Source organism: Oncorhynchus tshawytscha, linkage group LG08 (genome assembly GCF_018296145.1).
Source record: "Oncorhynchus tshawytscha isolate Ot180627B linkage group LG08, Otsh_v2.0, whole genome shotgun sequence".
NCBI lineage: Eukaryota > Metazoa > Chordata > Actinopteri > Salmoniformes > Salmonidae > Oncorhynchus > Oncorhynchus tshawytscha.
The window spans coordinates 16,012,190-16,037,389 of record NC_056436.1 but is presented as its reverse complement, the minus strand read 5'-3'; the positions used below and the strand labels follow the sequence as shown (position 1 = coordinate 16,037,389).

The 25,200-nt window shown below is 44.6% G+C and overlaps 1 pseudogene; it reads right to left on the bottom strand.

Annotated features, from left to right (window-relative positions):
- Positions 1-847: 847 nt before the first annotated feature.
- The window catches only part of LOC112255789, a 42,894-nt pseudogene continuing 18,541 nt past the window's right edge, over positions 848-25,200 (bottom strand).

Here is a 25,200-nt window from a genome sequence, read left to right as displayed (position 1 = left end):
TTCAATAAAATAAATGTGGCAAAAACAAATGTAGACAAATGCATTTCTATAGCTTACAAAATATAATATAACGGTGAGGGAGTGCCCCATCGGTCATCTAGTCTATATATAAATGATTGGTCTTACTTTGTAGCTAACTATTATTATCATCATCCTTACCTACCAAGGTGTATTAAACAGCCACACAGCCTATTTCTCCTGGTTTTGAAAAGCGCACAGCAAAGAGTAAGCTAACATTAGCTCGCGGGCAATGAATAAAATAAGATTTCTCTGTTTAGCTCGGAGGTGTACAGTTAACAGTTAATTATTATTTATATGACATGTACCTGTATATCAAAATCTAAAAGAACAACCTTTGAAATACATTGAGACATAGGAGTCAAGGTGCTAATAATAATCTTCTCCTGCACTCAGATGTTGTCTGGGCGTCTCTCCCGTTATTTAGCAACAAGGGGTATCGTTTCATCACGTTTTTGTGCAGGTGCAAACTTGTTGAAAAAAATATACTAGAGGTTATTTCAAAATAGGCTCTCTCTTCATTGTAAACATTCATAAAATAAAAATTAAATAATACTTTCGGTATTTAGTCACGAGGCAATGATTCTTTTAACAGTGCATAGAGAACAAAATGTTAATAGAAAAGGTCATTCTCAGATCCAAACAGTTGATTTCCCATTATTTGTTGGAAAATACAAGGCATTTCCCAATTTTTAAAGCTAGCAAGGCTTGCACACACACACACACACACACACACACACACACACACACACACACACACACACACACACACACACACACACACACACACACACACATGGCAAACATACAGTATAGTTGTTAATCAAATATCTATGCAATCAAATGAGCTGTTCCTTTTAAAAAACACGTGTAAATAAAAGCCAGCCTTTTCTCATTTGACACACAATCACATTTAAGGGCCCACAGAGGCATGATGGTTTCAATAAGTGAATTCATGACCAAGACATTTTTATCACAAACAAACACAGACAAATTATGATTTTGCCTCCACAGCAAAGTTGTCGAACTGTGCCAGTTCAAATGAGTGTGTTCCTATGGCAGCCCAGCCATTCTTTGGTCCCAATACCACAGTATTCTTCCATAGATGATACACATTCAGCAACCCTGTGGCACATTCCCCCTGAAAATAGACAGGTTTCTATTAGTTAATGTGTCCATATAACACAGATAAATATACAGTATACGGCGATTTGTGTAAAGGAAAAGGCAGGGAGAAGAAAATAACCACCAAATACTTCCATTTTTTAAGTTGTCTGGTAGGGACAAACACAATTTTACTCTACCAAGATCTTGAAGTCATTTATATGAAAAGAAGAGTTGACAGAGATGCATTTTCATGATAATTATCAAGTTTCCATGGAACTAGTTTTCCTACTGTTTCAGAGATTGAAGTTGTGAACATACCTCGACTGTGAGGGATAGCGTGTGCCAGCCGTACGCTCTCGTTCCAGAATGACCCTCCACAAGCACAGTCTCTCCAACTGTGAAACAAATAAGACTTGGTAAACAATAGGCATTAATATATCAATGGCTTGTGCACTACAGAACAATAGATTAACTGATAAGCATGAATTTGTTAAACGCAGGTGTCACTTCAAACAATTAAAAGGGGTAATCTGCAGTTCAAACACTAAACAAGTTGAAGGGATGGGGCTGGAGAAATGTAACCACTCAGACTCATAGACAGAGCTATGGATTCAAGGACTGTTATCCACCATATCAAAATGATAGATTTAACCATGTTTTGAGTCTATACAGTTTTTGTTTATGATTACATTGTTCACAAACATTGGCAACACTGGTAAAACATGATCCTATAACAATAATGAAAACAACATGTCAAAACTGTAGGCTATTACAGCATTATTTATCATTACCTCACGTCTGAGGCATGAAACATCAAATCAAATTGTATTTGTCACATACACATGGTTAGCAGATGTTAATGCGAGTGTAGCGAAATGCTTGTGCTTCTAGTTCCGACAATGCAGTAATAACCAATGAGTAATCTAACCTAACAATTCACAACAACTACCTTATACACACAAGTGTAAAGGGATGAAGAATATGTACATAAATATATATGAATGAGTGATGGTAAAGAACGGCATAGGCAAGATGCAGTAGATGGTATCAAGTACAGTATATACATATGAGATGAGTAATGTAGGGTATGTAAACATTACAGTTTTTTTCGATTGCTAAACGACAGTGGACACAACTGGAGTCACATGTGCAAAACTCTAACTACATTCTGCACAGCAGCAGTTCATGTGGACCAAACTCTAGTTTGTTTTTCATTGCTTGAACACAGTTTTCAAAACTCTACACACTTATCCCATGACTTTAACCACAACCTGCACAACACTGTGCATTTACAGCACTTTGTTCAAATGCTAACACACTGCTGTCAAAACTGTGAACCACACATTCAAAACGGAATAGATTTCAGCCTTGTGCCTTTCAAACACTGCTGATTGCAATTTCAGCTGAAAGGCTAAGCAGGTGTCTTGTTTTAGACTTGTTAGTGAACACACACACATATTACAGTATATATAGGTAGAGCTCAGAAAGACTCATTTTGGAAATGGAACAAGGAAGATGGGTTCGTGGAGGGAGAAGGGTGGCAGGGAGAGGGCGGATGCGTGGAGGAAGACAAAGAAGACAAAGAGCTGTTATTTCAGATGAAATAAGGGCTACACTTATAGACCATGTCGTGAACCATGGTCTCTCATTGAGAGAGGCAGGGTTGAGGGTGCATCCCAATCTGCAAAGATCCACAGTGGCATCTGTAATGCGAATTTTCCATCATGCAAACAGGTGAGAGTTACATCCTTACAGTAAATGAAAACATTACAGGAATCTATGTTGTATTGCAATTATAGAATATTTACACAGATATATATTACAGTAAGTTTGACTGTAAAATATATTTTTACAACAGGACCCAAAGGCTGCCCCCAACAGGGGGAAGAGGAAAAATATTTTCAGATGCGCAGGAAAATGCTATTGTTGACATGGTTGTTGTCAACAATGGAATAAAACTGCGGGAGATTCCAGATAGAGTGCTGGCTGATAATGACATATTTGAAAATGTTAATTCTGTCAGCACAACAACTATTGCTCGAGTCCTAAAGAAACACCAAGTTACAATGAAACAGTTATACACTGTACTGTTCGAGAGAAACAGTGAATGGGTAAAAGAGCAAAGATACCAATATGTCCAGGTAAGACGTCTGAGGTTACGTACACAGCTATACAAAATATTTACAGTAAAAAAACCACTAGCATTTCTACAGTAAAACTGTGCACTTACTGTTTTTCAGAGAGTAATGGAGGTGGAAGCACTGGAAAGACCACGTTCATTTGTATTTATCGATGAAGCTGGATTTAACCTTGCCAAAACATGGCGCAGAGGAAGGAATGTTATAGGTCAAAGGGCCACTGTGGAGGTTCCAGGCCAAAGGGGGGGAAATATCACCATGTGTGCTGCAATGGCCAATGATGGTTTGCTTCTCAACACACCACTCATTGGCCCATACAACACAGAAAGGCTTATAGCTTTCCTAGAACAGCTCTATGCTCAGCTAGTGCCAGCAGAACAGGGGGAGCCAGTAAGAAACCCCCAAGTTTTTGTCATAGTTTGCGATAATGTTGCTTTTCACCACTCTGCAGCTGTCACAGATTGGTTTGCAGCACATCACAGATGTATGGTTTTGTACCTGCCTGCATATTCACCCTTCCTCAACCCAATAGAGGAGTTTTTCTCTGCCTGGAGGTGGAAAGTGTTTGGTCACCACCCACATGACCAAATGTCTCTTTTGGAAGCCATGCGTGCCGGATGTGAGGACACGAGTCCAGAGGACTGCCAGGGATGGATAAGGCACTCCAGAAGGTTTTTCCCCAGGTGCATGGCAAGAGAAACATTAGATGTGATGTTGAAGAAAACCTGTGGCCTGATGCTAGAGAGAGGCAGGATTAGCCCCTCAATTATTTGTTTGAATTACAGTATGTACTTTTAGTTTCTACCTTTTTTTCTCATTACTGTAATTCCGTAAATTACTACAGACTATTGAAGCAAACTGCTAATTTTCATTTACCTTAAAGAATTGTTATGTTCTAAAAAAAATTATAAATCATGTGAAAGAATGTCACTCTTTTCTTTGAAGAAAACATTACTTTGTATGAAGTCACTGAAATTGTTCAAACTGTAAAGATGAAAAGTTTGTATTTTCTGTATTGGTGTTTGATGCTAGTGTTTTTACTCTCAGTGTGTTCTGAGTGACAGTGTGTGTTATCTCAGTGAGGGTTGTGCATAGTGTTTGGCTGCACTGAGCGTGTTTTGAGCCATGTGTTAAGAGTTGTATTGCTTGGAATGAGTTTTGCAGGTGATGTGAACTGTTTAGCTCAGGTGACTGTTGGTAGTGCAGACTGTAGTTAGAGTTTTGCACATGTGACTCCAGTTGTGCCCACTGTCGTTTAGCAATCGAAAAAAACTGTAAGTGGCATTGTTTAAAGTGGCTAGTGATACATTTTTACATACATTTTTATATTATTAAAGTGGCTGCAGTTGAGTCAGTATGTTGGCAGCAGCCACTCAATGTTAGTGGTGGCTGTTTAACAGTCTGATGGCCTTGAGATAGAAGCTGTTTTTCAGTCTCTCGTTCCCTGCTTTGATGCACCTGTACTGACCTTGCCTTGTGGATGATAGCGGGTTGAATAGGCAGTGGCTCGGGTGGTTGTTGTCCTTGATGATCTTTATGGCCTTCCTGTGACATCGGGTGGTGTAGGTGTCCCGGAGGGCAGGTAGTTTGCCCCCCAGTGATGCGTTGTGCAGACCTCACTGCAATCTGGAGAGCCTTACGGTTGTGGGCGGAGCAGTTGCCGTACCAGGCGGTGATACAGCCCGAAGAGATGCTCCCGATTGTGCATCTGTAAAAGTTTGCGAGTGCTTTTGGTGACAAGCCAAATTTCTTCTGCCTCCTGAGGTTGAAGAGGAGCTGCTGCTGCGCCTTCTTCACCACGCTGTCTGTGTGGATGGACCAATTCAGTTTGTCCATGATGTGTACGCCGAGGAACTTAAAACTTACTACCCTCTCCACTACTGTCCCATCGATGTGGATACGGGGGTGCTCCCTCTGCTGTTTCCTGAAGTCCACGATCATCTCCTTTGTTTTGTTGACGTTGAGTGAGAGGTTATTTTCCTGACACCACACTCCGAGGGCCCTCACCTCCTCCCTGTAGGCCATCTCGTTGTTGTTGGTAATCAAGCCTAGCACTGTAGTGTCGTCTGCAAACTTGATGATTGAGTTGGAGGCGTGCATGGCCACGCAGTCATGGGTGAACAGGGAGTACAGGAGAGGGCTCAGAACGCACCATTGTGGGGCCCCAGTGTTGAGGATCAGCGGGGTGGAGATGTTGTTACCTACCCTCACCACCTGGGGGCGGCCCATCAGGAAGTCCAGTACCCAGTTGCACAGGGCGGGGTCGAGACCCAGGGTCTCGAGCTTGATGACGAGTTTGGAGAGTATTATGGTGTTAAATGCTGAGCTGTTGTCAATGAACAGCATTCTCACATAGGTATTCCTCTTGTCCAGATGGGTTAGGGTAGTGTATTTGCGATTGCGTCGTGTGTGGACCTATTGGGGCGGTAAGCAAATTGGAGTGGGTCTAGGGTGTCAGGTAGGGTGGAGGTGATATGGTCCTTGACTAGTCTCAAAGCACTTCATGATGACGGAAGTGAATGCTTAGGGGCGGTAGTAGTTTAGCTCAGTTACCTTAGCTTTCTTGGGAACAGGAACAATGGTGGCCTTCTTGAAGCATGTGGGAACAGCAGACTGGGATAAGAATTGATTGAATATGTTCGTAAACACACCAGCCAGCTGGTCTGCGCATGCTCTGAGGACGCGGCTGGGAATGCCGTCTGGGCCTGCAGCCTTGCGAGGGTTAACACGTTTAAATGTTTTACTCAAGTCGTCTGCAGTGAAGGAGAGTCCACAGGTTTTGGTAGCGGGCCATGTCAGTGGCACTGTACTGTCCTCAAAGCGAGCAAAGAAGTTGTTTAGTCTGTCTGGGAGCAAGACATCCTGGTCCGCGACGGGACTGGTTTTCTTTTTGTAATCTGTGATTGACTGTAGACCCTGCCACATACCTTGTGTCTGAGGCATTGAATTGCGACTCTACTTTGTCTCTATACTGACGCTTAGCTTGTTTGATTGCCTTGCGGAGGGAATAGCTACACTGTTTGTATTGTTCATGTCTCCGGTCACCTTGCCCTGGTTAAAAGCAGTGTTCGTGCTTTCAGTTTGGCACGAATGCTGCCATCAATCCACGGTTTCTGGTTTGGGAATGTTTTAATAGTTGCTGTGGGTACGACATCACCGATGCACTTGCTAATAAACTCGCTCACCGAATCAGCGTATTCATCAATGTTGTTGTTTGACGCAATGCGTATATATCCCAATCCACGTGATCGAAGCAATCTTGAAGCGTGGAATCAGATTGGTCAGAACAGCGTTGAAAAGACCAGAGCGCAGGGGCTTCCTGTTTTAGTCTCTGTCTATAGGCAGGGAGCAACAAAATGGAGTCAGCTTTTCCGAAAGGAGGGCGGGGAAAGGCCTTATATGCATCGCGGAAATTAGAATAACAATGATCCAGGGTTTTACCAGCCCTGGTAGCACAATCAATAGGCTGATAGAATTTAGGGAGTCTTGTTTTCAGATTAGCCTCGTTAAAATCCCCAGCTACAATGAATGCAGCCTCAGCATATGTGGTTTCCAGTTTACATAGAGTCAAATAAAGTTTGTTCAGGGCCATCGATGTGTCTGCTTGGGGGGGGAATATATGTGGCTGTGATTATAAATCGAATTCTGTTGGTAGATAATGCGGTCGACATTTGATTGTGAGGAATTCTAAATCAGGTGAACAGAAGGACTTGAGTTCCTGTATGTTGTTATGATCACACCACGTCTCGTTAATTATAAGGCATACCCCCCCCCACCTCTCTTCTTACCAGAAGGATGCTTGTTTCTGTCGGCGCGATGTGTGAAGAAACCAGCTGGCTTTACTGACTCCGATAGAGTGTCTCGAGTGGGCCATGTTTCCATGAAGTAAAGAACGTTCCGGTCTCTTATGTCTCTCTGGAATGCTACCCTTGTTCGGATTTCATCAACCTTGTTGTCAAGAGACTAGACATTGGTGAGTAGTATGCTGGGGAGTGGTGCGCGATGTGCCCATCTCCGGAGCCTGACCAGAAGACCGCTTCGTCTGCCCCTTTTACGGCATCGTTGTTTTGGTTCGCCGGCTGGGATCCGATTCATTGTCCTGGGTGGTGGGCAAAACAGAGGATCCGCTTCGGTAAAGTCGTATTCTTGATCGTAATGGTGAGTTGACGTTGCTCTTATCTCCGGTAGTTCCTCCCGATTGTATGTAATAAAACCTAAGATTACCTGTGGTACCAATGTAAGAAATAACACGTAAAAAAACAACACTGCATAGTTTCCTAGGAACGCGAAGCGAGGCGGCCATCTCTGTTGAGTGAATCAACTTGAAAGCGGGTGGTATAGACTATGTTCCAAAATGCCATGTGGTTCGAGGAAAACACAGCAGTGGAGCCATTAATTCTGTCACCAAATAGCATGACACTTTGTGGTGTTTAGTGGAGCCATTAATTCTGTCACCAAATAGCATGACACTGTGGTGTTTAGTGGAGCCATTAATTCTGTCACTAAATAGCATGACACTGTGGTGTTTAGTGGAGCCATTAATTCTGTCACTAAATAGCATGACACTGTGGTGTTTAGTGCAACAGAAGTAGTCTCTTTCCATTCACTGTTGCCAGTCGATAAACAGGAAACCTACTAAAGGAGCCCTTTGAAGTGATTATTGTGTTCCTGCCACAATAAAAGGTCATATATAGGCCTACAGAAGCTATTGAATGAATAGGGATTCTAAAGATACATCTATGATCAGCAGTTTGACCAAGACGCACCTCCAACAACACATAACACCTCACATTATTCTGCCCCAAAACAATGAGAACTTCTCTCACTCAGTGGCATGAGGGCTACTTAAGTGAGTGCTGATGCTGCCTCATGATAAGATATGCCAAGAATATTTATCTTATCCATGTCCAGCGTGCCTCTGCAGGGTGCTGTGGGAGAGATGCAGCACTGCAGTGCTCCATCAAATCAATTGAACATAAATTAGGCCTGTGTAGCCTACAGTAGAAAGAGTAGCCTGTGGAGTAGCCTTTTCTGTAGCCCCAGACTGGAGACCAAATGTATTACAATGTCATGAAACAGACACTTTAAAATCCTTAACTTATTAATGAGGAGAGAGTGAATGCAGGAGAGAAAAACGGCAAGCGGGCAGACATCAGCTTTAGAGTGGCATAGTCAAACAGACAGACAGGAAATGGTGCTGAAAGTAATTCATTTCAACAATTGTCTTCATTTTTAATTTGATTTCATTTAAATACCTCAAAGTCTGGGAACGGCTTGGTGTGTATCAGTAAAACCAGGGCTTAAATTCATTGAGGGTATGCCATACTGTTAGTTTAAGTAAAATGCAAAAAGGATACACATTAGCTTTATATTTTGAACTAAATAAAAGCCTCCAGATAATGCAAAGTGTTCTATAACAATGTTTAACTCTGTGGTGCCTTACGCTACAAACAAGCTTTAAAATGCCCACAAAAGACATGACGGATGCATATGGGATATATCGATTCGTCTCTATGACATTCTGAAGCTGAGCTGCGGAATGTATAGCTACTCTGTCCCTGTCATGTATTGTCGTATTATGTCTTGTTCCTGTTCTTTCTCTTCACTCCGTTTCCCTCTGCTGGTCGTGTTAGGTTACCTTCTCTTCCTCTCCTTCCCCCAGCTGTTCCTCATCTTCTCTAACTACCTCGTTCCCCCTTTTCCCACCTGTTCCCTTTTTCCCTCTGATTAGGTCTCTATTTCTCTCTCTGTTCCTGCTTCTTTCTTTGTCAGATTCTCATTTGAGTTTCTCATGCCAGAACCAAACTATCGTCTCGTTTGCTTCACCCTTGTCCCATCCTGTCGGAATCTGCCTGTTCTTCTGATGCTACGTGTGATCAGGTACCTCTGTCCGCTACGACCCGCGCCTACCCAGAGAGACCAGCAGTCTGTCGCCGCAACCCAGCTATTCTCCTCTGCTGCTAAGAAGGGGACTCTTTTGTAAATATCAGAAGGACTTTCTGTTTCATTTGTCGCCCTCTCTGAGGGTTGTCTATTTTGCCATTTTCTACATCTGAAGAGGATCTATGTCTTCCCTGTGTTTTTACATTAAAGGACTCTGTTTTTGTTAAACCGCTTTTGGGTCCTCAGCATTTTGACCCTTGTTCATCTTACCCAGAAACAAAAGTTTTACGCATAGCGGCCATCTCAATTTAAAAGTAGGATTAAAAATAAAATAATTCACTAACCTTTGAAAATCTTCATCAGATGACAGTGAATATTACATGTTACACAGTACATTTTTTTTTTTCAATAATATGCCATTAATATCCATAAATCTCTGCACAACAGAAGAATCTGACCAAGAATGGACCCAGCGATTTCGGATCCTTTCCACTCAGCCGTCGAGATCCAGGGAGCGATGCTAGGCAGACACGAGCAGGAATTGTCTGTTGCTCGACATGCCGTTGAGACCCTGACCGCCCAAGTCTCCGACCTCACAAGACAGGTTCACCATCTCCGCCTCGATCCACCGGCCACTTCCAGGGCTTCCGAATCTCCGGAGCCCAGAATCAATAACCCGCCGTGTTACTCTGGGGAGGCCACTGAATGCCGCTCGTTCCTCACCCAGTGTGATATTGTGTTTTCTCTCCAGCCCAACACTTCAGGAGCACAGCTCGTATCGCCTACGTCATATCTCTCCTTACTGGACGGGCTCGTGAGTGGGGCACGGCTATCTGGGAGGCGAGGGCTGAGTGTACTAACCAGTATCAGGACTTTAAGGAGGAGATGATACGGGTTTTTGATCGTTCTGTTTTTGGGGAGGAAGCTTCCAGGGTCCTGTCTTCCCTATGTCAAGGTAATCGATCCATAACAGATTACTCTATTGAGTTTCGCACTCTTGCTGCCTCCAGTGACTGGAACGAGCCGGCTTTGCTCGCTCGTTTTCTGGAGGGTCTCCGCGTGGAGGTAAAGGATGAGATTCTCTCCCGGGAGGTTCCCTCCAGCGTGGATTCCTTGATTGAACTCGCTATTCGCATAGAGCGACGGGTTGATCTTCGTCACCGAGCTCGGGGAAAGGAGCTCGCGTTCTCCGTTGCCCCCCTCTCCGCATCACTACCATCTTCCTCCGCCGGCTCGGGTGCTGAGCCTATGCAGCTGGGGGGTATCCGCATCTCGACTAAGGAGAGGGAATGGAGAATCACCAACCGCCTCTGTCTCTATTGCGGTTCCGCTGGTCATTTTGTCACTTCATGTCCAGTAAAAGCCAGAGCTCATCAGTAAGAAGAGGGCTACTGGTGAGCGCTACTACTCTGGTCTCTCCTTCAAGATCCTGCACTACCTTGTCGGCCCATCTACGCTGGACCGGTTCGTCAGCTTCCTGCAGCGCCTTGATAGACTCTGGGGCGGAGGGCTGTTTTATGGACGAGACCTGGGCTCGGGAACATGACATTCCTCTCAGACAGTTAAAGGAGCCCACGGCCTTGTTCGCTCTGGATGGGAGTTCTCTCCCCAGGATTCAGCGTGAAACGCTACCTTTAACCCTCACTGTCTCTGGTAATCATAGCGAAACCATTTCTTTTTAAATTTTTCGTTCACCTTTTACACCTGTTGTTTTGGGTCATCCCTGGCTAGTTTGTCATAATCCTTCTATTAATTGGTCTAGTAATTCTATCCTCTCCTGGAATGTCTCTTGTCATGTGAAATGTTTAATGTCTGCTATCCCTCCTGTTTCCTCTGTCTCTTCTTCACAGGAGGAGCCTGGTGATTTGACGAGGGTGCCGGAGGAATATCACGATCTGCGCACGGTGTTCAGTCGGTCCAGGGCCACCTCTCTTCCTCCGCACCGGTCGTATGATTGTAGTATTGATCTCCTTCCAGGAACCACCCCCCCCCGGGGTAGACTATACTCTCTGTCGGCTCCCGAACGTAAGGCTCTCGAAGATTATTTGTCTGTAGCTCTCGACGCCGGTACCATAGTCCCCTCCTCCTCTCCCGCCGGAGCGGGGTTTTTTTTTTGTTAAGAAGAAGGACGGGTCCCTGCGCCCCTGCATAGATTATCGAGGGCTGAATGACATAACAGTTAAGAATCGTTATCCGCTTCCTCTTATGTCTTCAGCCTTCGAGATCCTGCAGGGAGCCAGGTTTTTCACTAAGTTGGACCTTCGTAACGCTTACCATCTCATGCGCGTCAGGGAGGGGGACGAGTGGAAAACGGCGTTTAACACTCCGTTAGGGCACTTTGAATACCGGGTTCTTCCTTTCGGCCTCGCAAACGCTCCAGCTGTCTTTCAGGCATTAGTAAATGACGTCCTGAGAGACATGCTGAACATCTTTGTTTTCGTTTACCTTGACGATATCCTGATTTTTTCACACCGTCACTCCAGATTCATGTTCAGCACGTTCGACGTGTCCTCGAGCGCCTTTTAGAGAATTGTCTTTATGTGAAGGCTGAGAAGTGCACTTTTCATGCCTCCTCCGTCACATTTCTCGGTTCTGTTATTTCCGCTGAAGGCATTAAGATGGATCCCGCTAAGGTCCAAGCTGTCATTGATTGGCCCGTTCCTAAGTCACGCGTCGAGCTGCAGCGCTTTCTCGGCTTCGCGAATTTCTATCTTCGTTTCATCCGTAATTTCGGTCAGGTGGCAGCTCCCCTCACAGCCCTTACTTCTGTCAAGACGTGCTTTAAGTGGTCCGATTCCGCCCAGGGAGCTTTTGATCTTCTCAAGAATCGTTTTACATCCGCACCTATCCTTGTTACACCTGACGTCTCTAGACAGTTCGTTGTCGAGGTTGACGCGTCAGAGGTGGGCGTGGGAGCCATTCTTTCTCAGCGCTCCCTCTCTGACGACAAGGTCCACCCTTGCGCGTATTTTTCTCATCGCCTGTCGCCGTCGGAACGTAACTATGATGTGGGAAACCGCGAACTGCTCGCCATCCGCTTAGCCCTAGGCGAATGGCGACAGTGGTTGGAGGGGGCGACCGTTCCTTTTGTCGTTTGGACTGACCATAGGAACCTTGAGTACATCCGTTCTGCCAAACGACTTAATGCGCGTCAGGCTCGTTGGGCGCTGTTTTTCGCTCGTTTCGAGTTCGTAATTTCTTATCGTCCGGGCTCTAAGAACACCAAGCCTGATGCTTTATCTCATCTCTTCAGTTCTTCAGTAGTCTCCACCGACCCCGAGGGGATTCTCCCTGAGGGGCGTGTTGTCGGGTTGACTGTCTGGGGAATTGAGAGGCAGGTAAAGCAAGCACTCACTCACACTCCGTCGCCGCGCGCTTGTCCTAGGAACCTTCTTTTCGTTCCCGTTCCTACTCGTCTGGCCGTTCTTCAGTGGGCTCACTCTGCCAAGTTAGCCGGCCACCCCGGCGTTCGGGGTACGCTTGCTTCCATTCGCCAGCGTTTTTGGTGGCCCACTCGGGAGCGTGACACGCGTCGTTTCGTGGCTGCTTGTTCGGTCTGCGCGCAGACTAAGTCCGGTAACTCCCCTCCTGCCGGCCGTCTCAGACCGCTTCCCATTCCCTCTCGACCGTGGTCTCACATCGCCTTAGATTTTATCACCGGACTGCCTTCGTCAGCGGGGAAGACTGTTATTCTTACGGTTGTCGATAGGTTCTCTAAGGCGGCTCATTTTATTCCCCTCGCTAAGCTCCCTTCTGCTAAAGAAACGGCACAAATCATCATCGAGAATGTTTTCAGAATTCATGGCCTTCCGTCAGACGTCGTTTCGGACAGGGGTCCGCAATTCACGTCTCAATTTTGGAGGGAGTTTTGCCGTTTGATTGGAGCTTCCGTCAGTCTCTCTTCCGGCTTTCACCCTCAGTCTAACGGTCAAGCAGAACGGGCCAATCAGACTATTGGTCATATCTTACGCAGTCTTTCTTTTCGTAACCCTGCGTCTTGGTCAGAACAGCTCCCCTGGGCAGAATACGCCCACAACTCGCTTCCTTCGTCTGCGACCGGTCTATCTCCTTTTCAGAGTAGCCTCGGTACCAGCCTCCGCTGTTCTCGTCTCAGCTCGCCGAGTCCTGCGTCCCCTCCGCTCAGGCTTTTGTCCAACGTTGTGAGCGCACCTGGAAGAGGGTCAGGTCTGCACTTTGCCGTTATAGGGCGCAGACTGTGAGAGCCGCTAATAAGCGTAGAACTAAGAGTCCTAGATATTGTCGCGGTCAGAGAGTATGGCTCTCCACTCAAAACCTTCCCCTTAAGACAGCTTCTCGCAAGTTGACCCCGCGGTTCATTGGTCCGTTTCCGTATTTCTCAGATCATTAATCCTGTCGCAGTGCGACTTCTTCTCCCGCGATATCTTCGTCGCGTCCACCCGGTCTTCCATGTCTCCTGTGTTAAGCCCGTTCTTCGCGCCCCGCTCGTCTTTCCCCCATCCTTGTCGAGGGCGCACCTATCTACAGGGTCCGTAAGATTTTGGACATGCGTCCTCGGGGCCGTGGTCATCAGTACCTAGTAGATTGGGAGGGGTACGGTCCTGAGGAAAGGAGTTGGGTTCCCTCTCGGGACGTGCTGGACCGTTCGCTGATCAATGATTTCCTCCGTTGCCGCCAGGTTTCCTCCTCGAGTGCGCCAGGAGGCGTGGTCATGTATTGTCATATTATGTCTTGTTCCTGTTCTTTCTCTTCACTCCGTTTCCCTCTGCTGGTCGTATTAGGTTACCTTCTCTTCCTCTCCTTCCCCCAGCTGTTCCTCATCTTCTCTAACTACCTCGTTCCCCCTTTTCCCACCTGTTCCCTTTTTCCCTCTGATTAGGTCTCTATTTCTCTCTCTGTTCCTGCTTCTTTCTTTGTCAGATTCTCGTTTGAGTTTCTCATGCCAGAACCAAACTATCTTCTCGTTTGCTTCACCCTTGTCCCATCCTGTCGGAATCTGCCTGTTCTTCTGATGCTACGTGTGATCAGGTACCTCTGTCCGCTACGACCCGCGCCTACCCAGAGAGACCAGCAGTCTGTCGCCGCAACCCAGCTATTCTCCTCTGCTGCTAAGAAGGGGACTCTTTTGTAAATATCAGAAGGACTTTCTGTTTCATTTGTCGCCCTCTCTGAGGGTTGTCTATTTTGCCATTTTCTACATCTGAAGAGGATCTATGTCTTCCCTGTGTTTTTACATTACAGGACTCTGTTTTTGTTAAACCGCTTTTGGGTCCTCACTCAAGTGCACAACAGTCCCAGGCAGCATTTAGGGAAACACTTCTGTTGTTGGGCTAAGCGACTGACAAGTAGCAAGCAGTTGAAGTTTCCATTTAAAAAAAAATAATTGGGGTTGAGCCGCCTGTGTGGTTGGACAGGTAACTTTTTAAAGTGCCTGGTTAGATTCATACTCGAATATTATATTATTTGCAAACAGAAACCGTTTCTTTGTAAACAAGACACTCTGGTTTGACATTGGACAAATATGGTAAGAATGCATATTTCTCTATCCAGTCTTCCCTGAAACTTCTATTTTCATGATCCACCTTTCTTTTGAGACTTTCAGAGCTACATTTTCTGTTGAATGCAAGATGTTTTCCCCCAATCAACGCACAAAGAAACATTAAAAAAACTAATTTAAGAGGGATCTTGGTGATTTAATCACAGTACTCAGATTGAAAATATTAGGATATATTATTGACATTGAACTGATTTATATATCCTACTAATCAGATATGTTAAATTGGGTTTAATTTGTAGCATGTCTATGAATTGGGCTGCCATTATGTTCTGTTCTGCCGACTATTAGCTGAGAAAAAAATGGTCCCAAGTCCAAACCTATTGCCGACCCCTCCTGAATTCTATTCTAGTTTAGAGGGGATAGGTTGGGGGTGGTAATGTTTTGTCTAGCCTAGGGCGGCAGAACGTACAGGGCGGCAGAATGTAAAGGGCCACTCATAAGTGTTTACAGGCCTCCTGGGCCTCCTGGGCCTCCTCCTCATACTGTTTACAGGCCTCCTGGGCCATATACAGCGTTTCTCACTGAGTTCCCTGAATTCCTATCGGACCTTGTAGTCATAGCAGATAATATTCTAATCTTTGGTGACTTTAATATTCACATGGAAAAGTCCACAGACCCACTCCAAAAGGCTTTCGGAGCCATCATCGACTCAGTGGGTTTTGTCCAACATGTCTCTGGACCCACTCACTGTCACAGTCATACGCTGGACCTAGTTTTGTCCCATGGAATAAACGTGGTGGATCTTAATGTTTTTCCTCATAATCCTGGACTATCAGATCACCATTTTATTACGTTTGCAATTGCAACAAATAATCTGCTCAGACCCCAACCAAGGAACATCAAAAGTTGTGCTATAAATTCACAGACAACACAAAGATTCCTTGATGCCCTTCCAGACTCCCTCTGCCTACCCAAGGACGCCAGAGGACAAAAATCAGTTAACCACCTAACTGAGGATCTCAATTTAACCTTGCGCAATACCCTAGATGCAGTTGCACCCCTAAAAACTAAAAAAATTCTCATAAGAAACTAGCTCCCTGGTACACAGAAAATACCCGAGCTCTGAAGCAAGCTTCCAGAAAATTGGAACGGAAATGGCGCCACACCAAACTGGAAGTGTTCCGACTAGCTTGGAAAGACAGTACCGTGCAGTACCGAAGAGCCCTTACTGCTGCTCGATCATCCTATTTTTCTAACTTAATTGAGGAAAATAAGAACAATCCGAAATTCCTTTTTGATACTGTCGCAAAGCTAACTAAAAAGCAGCATTCCCCAAGAGAGGATGACTTTCACTTTAGCAGTGATAAATTCATGAACTTCTTTGAGGAAAAGATTATGATTATTAGAAAGCAAATTACGGACTCTTCTTTAAACCTGCGTATTCCTCCAAACCTCAGTTGTCCTGAGTCTGCACAACTCTGCCAGGACCTAGGATCAAGAGAGACGCTCAAGTGTTTTAGTACTATATCTCTTGACACAATGATGAAAATAATCATGGCCTCTAAACCTTCAAGCTGCATACTGGACCCTATTCCAACTAAACTACTGAAAGAGCTGCTTCCTGTGCTTGGCCCTCCTATGTTGAACATAATAAACGGCTCTCTATCCACTGGATGTGTACCAAACTCACTAAAAGTGGCAGTAATAAAGCCTCTCTTGAAAAAGCCAAACCTTGACCCAGAAAATATAAAAACTATCGGCCTATATCGAATCTTCCATTCCTCTCAAAAATTTTAGAGAAGGCTGTTGCTCAGCAACTCACTGCCTTCCTGAAGACAAACAATGTATACGAAATGCTTCAGTCTGGTTTTAGACCCCATCATAGCACTGAGACGGCACTTGTGAAGGTGGTAAATTACATTTTAATGGCATCGGACCGAGGCTCTGCATCTGTCCTCGTGCTCCTAGACCTTAGTGCCGCTTTTGATACCATCGATCACCACATTCTTTTGGAGAGATTGGAAACCCAAATTGGTCTACACGGACAAGTTCTGGCCTGGTTTAGATCTTATCTGTCGGAAAGATATCAGTTTGTCTCTGTGAATGGTTTGTCCTCTGACAAATCAACTGTAAATTTCGGTGTTCCTCAAGGTTCCGTTTTAGGACCACTATTGTTCTCACTATATATTTTACCTCTTGGGGATGTTATTCGAAAACATAATGTAAACTTTCACTGCTATGCGGATGACACACAGCTGTACATTTCAATGAAACATGGTGAAGCCCCAAAATTGCCCTCGCTAGAAGCATGTGTTTCAGACATAAGGAAGTGGATGGCTGCAAACTTTCTACTATTAAACTCGGACAAAACAGAGATGCTTGTTCTAGGTCCCAAGAAACAAAGAGATATTCTGTTGAATCTGACAATTAATCTTAATGGTTGTACAGTCGTCTCAAATAAAACTGTGAAGGACCTTGGCGTTACTCTGGACCCTGATCTCTCTTTTGAAGAACATATCAAGACCATTTCAAGGACATCTTTTTTCCATCTACGTAACATTGCAAAAATCAGAAACTTTCTGTCCAAAAATGATGCAGAAAAATTAATCCATGCTTTTGTCACTTCTAGGTTAGACTACTGCAATGCTCTATTTTCCGGCTACCCGGATAAAGCACTAAATAAACTTCAGTTAGTGCTAAATACGGCTGCTAGAATCCTGACTAGAACCCAAAAATTTGATCATATTACTCCAGTGCTAGCCTCTCTACACTGGCTTCCTGTCAAAGCAAGGGCTGATTTCAAGGTTTTACTGCTAACCTACAAAGCATTACATGGGCTTGCTCCTACCTATCTCTCTGATTTGGTCCTGCCGTACATACCTACACGTACGCTACGGTCACAAGACGCAGGCCTCCTAATTGTCCCTAGAATTTCTAAGCAAACAGCTGGAGGCAGGGCTTTCTCCTATAGAGCTCCATTTTTATGGAACGGTCTGCCTACCCATGTCAGAGACGCAAACTCGGTCTCAACCTTTAAGTCTTTACTGAAGACTCATCTCTTCAGTGGGTCATATGATTGAGTGTAGTCTGGCCCAGGAGTGGGAAGGTGAACGGAAAGGCTCTGGAGCAACGAACCGCCCTTGCTGTCTCTGCCTGGCCGGTTCCCCTCTTTCCACTGGGATTCTCTGCCTCTAACCCTATTACAGGGCTGGGTCACTGGCTTACTGGGGCTCTCTCATGCCGTCCCTGGAGGGGGTGCGTCACCTGAGTGGGTTGATTCACTGTTGTGGTCATCCTGTCTGGGTTGTGCCGTGGCGGAGATCTTTGTGGGCTATACTCAGCCTTGTCTCAGGATGGTAAGTTGGTGGTTGAAGATATCCCTCTAGTGGTGTGGGGGCTGTTCTTTGGCAAAGTGGGTGGGGTTATATCCTTCCTGTTTGGCCCTGTCCGGGGTGACCTCGGATGGGGCCACAGTGTCTCCTGACCCCTCCTGTCTCAGCCTCCAGTATTTATGCTGCAGTAGTTTATGTGTCGGGGGCTGGGGTCAGTTTGTTATATCTGGAGTACTTCTCCTGTCCTATTCGGTGTCCTGTGTGAATCTAAGTGTGCGTTCTCTAATTCTCTCCTTCTCTCTTTCTTTCTCTCTCTCGGAGGACCCGAGCCCTAGGACCTGAGCTCCAGGACTACCTGACATGATGACTCCTTGCTGTCCCCAGTCCACCTGGCCATGCTGCTGTTCCAGTTTCAACTGACCTGAGCCCTAGGACCATGCCCCAGGACTACCTGACATGATGACTCCATGCTGTCCCCAGTCCACCTGGCCATGCTGCTGCTCCAGTTTCAACTTCCACCTGACTGTGCTGCTGCTCCAGTTTCAACTGTTCTGCCTTATTATTATTCGACCATGCTGGTCATTTATGAACATTTGAACATCTTGGCCATGTTCTGTTATAATCTCCACCCGGCACAGCCAGAAGAGGACTGGCCACCCCACATAGCCTGGTTCCTCTCTAGGTTTCTTCCTAGGTTTTGGCCTTTCTAGGGAGTTTTTCCTAGCCACCGTGCTTCTACACCTGCATTGCTTGCTGTTTGGGGTTTTAGGCTGGGTTTCTGTACAGCACTTTGAGATATCAGCTGATGTACGAAGGGCTATATAAATAAATTTGATTTGATTTGATTTGATAAATGTTTTGGGTGCACAAGCGTGCACACACAGGAGGTCCCGTACCAGGAAGAACTTAAATATACTTTCACCCCTGTATAAGACTGTCTGCTAAATGACTAAAATGTAAAATCTCTTTCAATGGATAATCGACAACCAGGGTCCTAGACTAGGCTTAACCTGTGTCTGGAAAAATGTCCATCCATTTACATTTATTTTGAGTAAAATACTGACCAAGGTCATTGGTGACTTTGTGGGAGCCATCTGCAAACACCCAGAAGAAGACTCCCTTTGGCGCTGCGGACCGACCCGCCTCCTTTGTCCACTCTGGCTGCGATGAACACTCCTCCAGTCTTCACCGTATCCATGAAGACATCACAGCTCACTGTCAGGTTCTGCCTGGAAAACATACAGTATACACCATAACAATTCTACACCATAAAATGCACTCTTTCTTGACCCATTTTCCTGTCCAATAATTACACACACCAGTTTCATAAGACATTTGTAGCACATCAAGGCAGATAAAAGTAATAAAAGCTCTTTCTAATTAATGTTATTATCATGACTTGAGCAGGAGTCTAAGAAGTTTCCCCTTGGTACAGATCTAGGATCAGCTTCCCCTGCCCAAATCATAACCTTAACCATTAGTGGGGGAAATACAAAACTAACCCTAGATAAACAACTAGGGGCAACTTCCCCCTATACCTCGCCCCCCACTTCCCCTGCCCTGATTCCTCACCATGTATAGTCTCCGATGACGCTAATGGTCTGTTCGGCATCTGCTGCCCAGGTAACAGGCATCTGTGTGACCACCTGGCGCAGGGTGAAGACATGACGGCCAGGGTCCCCCTTTTCCTCCAAACATAACGATGGTCATTATGGCCAAACAGTTCTATTTTTGTTTCATCAGACTAGAGGACATTTCTCCAAAAGTAAGCTCTTTGTCCCCATGAGCAGTTGCAAACCGTAGTCTGGCTTTTTTATGGAAGTTTGGAAGCAGTGACTTCTTCCTTGCTGAGCGGCCTTTCAGGTTATGTCGATATAGGACCTGTTTTACTGTGGATGTAGATACTTTTGTACCTGTTTCCTCCAGCATCTTCACAAGGTCCTTTGCTGTTGTTCTGGGATTGATTTTCGCAGCAAAGTACGTTAATCTCTAGAAGACAGAACACGTCTCCTTTCTGAGCGGTATGACGGCTGTGTGGTCCCATGGCGTTTATACTTCCGTACTATTGTTTGTACAGATGAACGTTGTACCTTCAGGTGTTTGGAAATTGCTCCCAAGGATGAACCAGACTTGCGGAAGTCTACAATTCTTTTTCTAAGGTCTTGGCTGATTTCTTTTGATTTTCCCATGATGTCAAGCAAAGAGGCACTGAGTTTGAAGGTAGGCCTTGAAATACATCAACAGGTACACCTCCAATTGATATAAATTAGCCTATCAGAATCTTCTAAAGCCATGACATAATTTTCTGGATTTTTTTCAGTGTACGTAAACTTCTGACCCACTGGAATTGTGAGTACAGTGAGTTATAAGTGAAATAATGTCTGTATACAATTGTTGGAAAAATGTATTGTCCTGCACAAAGTAGATGTCCTAACTGACTTGCCAAAACTATAGTTTGTTAACAAGGAATTTGTGGAGTGGTTGAAAAACGAGTTTTAATGACACCAACTTAAGTTTACGTAACTTTCCGACTTCAACTGTATATATGTAAATAAAAAGATCACAGTTGTCAGAGGAGTAAGTTTACCTTTAAGGGGCTCAGTTTCTTGAAGAAGAATGGCTTTTTAGTCTTGAAGTCCAACCTCGACTGCCATACCTGTAATTCCCTGATCGAGGCCTATGAAAGAGACACGTTTACTAAGACAAAGTAGCCTTTTAATCATTAACAGGCATGCGATAACTGTAACAATACTCACAAAAGATCCATTGAGTTGGAATGTTACATTCTGGGGTGTGACATTGAAGGGCAGCAGTGGAGGCCTTACGCACACAGAATGATCATGAGTCTGAAAGATAGAGAAAAAAATATCACATTTCACAGTCACATTGTGTCACAGACAATTTAATCTACAAACAAACTATGGTCACAACACAGTCCTTGCATCAACAGACAGCGGAAGCAAGCTGATAACTCACCGGACTTCCTTCTACTAGCTAAAGCTTAGATCGGAGGCTCCTGGGAAAGCACAGCTTAGTATGAAAGAGAGAGCCTGAGGAAATTGTTGACTTTCTCCAAAACCAGCCTTAAAAGTTAAGCTTCAGAGATCTAACAAGAGCTTTACTAGAATGGACTATTCAAATTAGGAAATGGTTCAAAGCACAGTGTACAATCAACAAAATAATGAAGCCTTCTACTAACATTAGATAGCATTACTCAGAATAAATATTCAGTTTAACAGACATAATATACAGGAAGATAAACACCAACCATGGTTTCTATGACGACGGTGAGGTTTTCCTTGCTGTCAGTCAGTGTGACATAGCTTCCCCCGTTTGCCAGATGCCCAACGGTCTGCAGGTAGGTCCACCCAGGCTGTCTAAACTGGGTGGTGTGTGCTAGGAGACAATATTGTCAAATGTAAATCAAATGTTCAAATTATTTTTCTACATTAGCAGTTGTCACTTGCTTCAAGACGAGATGTGAGATGCTGAGAGCTGCTTTTGGGGAAGCTTCATATAACAGCGAAACTGTAAGGTCATCAAACATCATTGTGCTAATCTGTACCTACTTTGCAAGTGTTAACAAGTGTAACTCATAACAAAATATATGAAAAACAACAATTTGAGGGTGAACCATCCATTCCTTTAAGTGCAGAGGGTTACCAGTTGTCCAGATGGGTGATTCCACCACATAGTTCACAGTCCAGGGCTCCTCTGCTGACATCAAGCCATCTCGCCCAAAGGGAAGATCCTCATAGTAACTGGCTACCAGGTTCCAGGATATGGTGCTGAACAAACATATATTTCATTTTGGGAATGTTTGTTCAAATCGCCACAGGTTTTTATTTTAGCTGTTCTTAAATATGAGGCACACAAACACTGAGTGTACAAAACATTAAGAACCCTGTCCTAATATTGAGTTGCTTCACCTTTTGCTCTCAGAACAGCCTCAATTAGTCGGGGCATGGACTTTACAAGGTGTCGAACATTTTCCACAGGGATTCTGGCCCATGTTGACTAATGTTTTCCACACTTGTATCAAGTTGGCTAGATGTCGTTTGGGTGGTGGACCATTCTTGATACGCACAGGCAACTGTTAAGCGTGAAAAACCCAACAATGTAGCTGTGCTTGACACACTCTAACCTGTGTGCCTGGCACCTACTGCCATATCCCATTCAAAGGCACTTAAATATTTTATCACCCTCTGAATGGCACACATACACAATCCATGCCTCAATTGTCTCGAGACTTAAAAATCTTTCTTTAACCTGTCTCCTCTCCTTCATCTACACTGATTGAAGTGGATTTAACAGGTGACATCAACTAGGGATCATAGCCTTCATCTGGATTTACCTGGTCAGTCTATGTCATGTCCCTAATGTACACTCAGTGTAGGCTTCTTCATCAAGGTTCAGAAGAGGGTGAGGAAAGAGGGCAACATAAATGAGAGTGTGAGCCATAGCTACGTAGTGTGAGTAAAATAACATCCGGATCCTTAGCTTTGATAAAGAGATTGAGAAAGATTTCTGTAAGGCTGGGGGCGAAAACTCCGTATTCTCAGCCAGGGCCTTAATTGACAACTAACTCTATTTAGTCTAACAACAAAAGTCAACTATTTCAATCGCAGACGGAGTACCAAAAGAAAAAATTACACATTTCAGCATCTCTGTGACAATTGACAATAAATGATCTAAGCAGGCTCAACTTGTCTAACTGCTAAGTTCACTTGCCCAATAGGGCAACCCTTAATGTCAAGAACAACCTTCTCACTGTTGCCGTACTTAGGCTGATTTTGTGTACAAATAAAGAAATAAAACGTACGCAGTCATGAGTCCGTTGACATAGTTCTGGTTGAGAATGCAGGCCCAGCAGCCTCCCCCCACCTCGTCATTGAAAGTGCTATAGTCTTCAGACGACCACAGCTTCTTCTGTGTCTTCCGGGCCTCCATCACTGAGGTGGTGCCTGGGTAGTGGGCCCTGTCAGGCCACACACATGGAATGGTATGAAGGTGATGAACATACACGCGCGCACATACAAACACATGTTCACACACATACGTATACAGACATACAGTACCAATTAAAAGTTTGGACACACTCATTCAAAAGTTCTTTATTTTGACTACTTTCTACATTGTAGAATAATAATGAAGACATCAAAACTATGAAACAACACATACAGAATCATGAAGGAAAAAAAAGCACTGTGAATGCAGGAATACTTTCTGAAAGGATGGAAGAAATGCTTCAGAGATGACGCAGCATAATTCACAGAAACACTCTCCTACCCTATCACATCAAGTGCTTCGGCCAGCTCTCCATCGACAAGCACTGAGTAGGTTATGGGCTGCCATAGGTTATCACTGGCTATGATTCTGACCTTCTCCAAACCCCCCTTATCCAGAGTGTGCCGCCGCAGCTACCCAGTGACAGAGAGAAAAAGGTGAGTGAGAAGGTGATGAGATATTGAAGAACCATTCAGGACCATGGATTACATTATTTTATTCACCTTTTACTTTAACATATGCCAGCGCCATGCAATAGATGCATCTTAGATACTAGAGGGGACACATTCTCTATTAGTAGATAATCAACTCCTGGTAAAATCAATGTCTTGGGACTTCCATGAATATATGCACTAAATAAGATTATCCAGATGAATTATGAAGAATGTATTCGAATTTGTACTGGTGCACTGAAATGCACCTAAAACAAAGTTTGGATTACAAGGAGTTGACTGTAATTGCGTTAGGCATCTACATCTCCTGACTGCTCAGGCATCTGAAGTAAAAACAGCCACCAACATTCAGCTTATTGGCTAGTCTGAACACAACAGAGCAATCACAGTTATGAAACGGGATGGCATCACGCAGACTTCCTTATCGCTTGCCTGCCAAGTGTTCTAGAAGGGTGGACTGGAATAACTAACTTGTGACAAAAGCGAACTGAAAGACCGTTTAGTTCCTCAATCACCTTAACTGGCATCTGGGTTTAATGATGCAATGTTATTTAACACTTTACTTTGGTGAAAATGCATCTGAGAGTATGATTGTTTGGTATGGAGCAGTGCATTTATAGACCTACAGAACACTATTGCCTACACCACATCTACAGAGAGAAATACCTGTGAAATTACTTAGCTTCCCGTGAGAAATACCATGCCATGGAAGAAACCGAGTGAGACGGAGTGAGTAGGAATAGCAGGGGCTGTTTTGTGTCACTTCAGAGCAAGTTGTGGTCCAAGTTGTACACTTCTTAACCTACCACCTCGACAGCGTTGTTGAGGTACGGGTCTACAACCATAGCATTGGAAATGTCCCAGTCACCGTCAGCTGCGATGATACCCACACCGGCCAACTTTATCCAACCTGTCTCAGAGCACCTTGGTCACAAATTATATGCTCTCAGATGCAAACAGCTGATCTATCTTGATAGGATTTTGATGTATTTATGAACAATTGTATACCTCTGCATCTCTCTCTGCCAATTGCATATAGACCTAAATTAACAAAATGGCTGCAATAGTAAAACCAAATGTTAGTGGCTGTTGTTTTCTTCTAAGACAGTTCACATTGTGTAAAATGCTAATGGCTGCTAAAATAGGGAGAGAAAACCTTACAAATACAAACCTTGATGTACTTGCTGTCAAAGTTCTTTTCATTCCAGATCTATATAGTTAGAAAACATCAACAGCATATGTTTAAACAGGTGGGTAGATTGAAGGAACACATACAGTATGTAGATCGTGTTTGTATCCAATTAGCTGAAGTTAAGTTAACTAACTTAGGAGTCACTGGCTTACTGGTGCTCTACCATGCCGTCCCTAGGAGGGGTGCGTCACTTGAGTGGGTTGAGTCACTGACGTGATCTTCCTGTCTGGGTTGGCGCCCCCTCCCCTTGGGTTGTGCCGTGGCGGAGATCTTTGTGGGATATACTCGGCCTTGTCTCAGGATGGTAAGTTGATGGTTGAAGATATCCTTCTAGTGGTGTGGGGGCAGTGCTTTGGCAAAGTGGTTAGGGTTATATCCTGCCTGTTTGGCCCTGTCTGGGGGTATTATCAGATGGGGCCACAGTGTCTCCTGACCCCTCCTGTCTCAACCTCCAGTATATATGCTGCAGTAGTTTATGTGTCGGGGGGCTAGGGTCCGTCTGTTATATCTGGAGTACTTCTCCTGTCTTATGCTGTGTCCTGTGTGAATTTAAGTATGCTCTCTAATTCTTTCTTTCGGAGGAGGACCTGAGCCC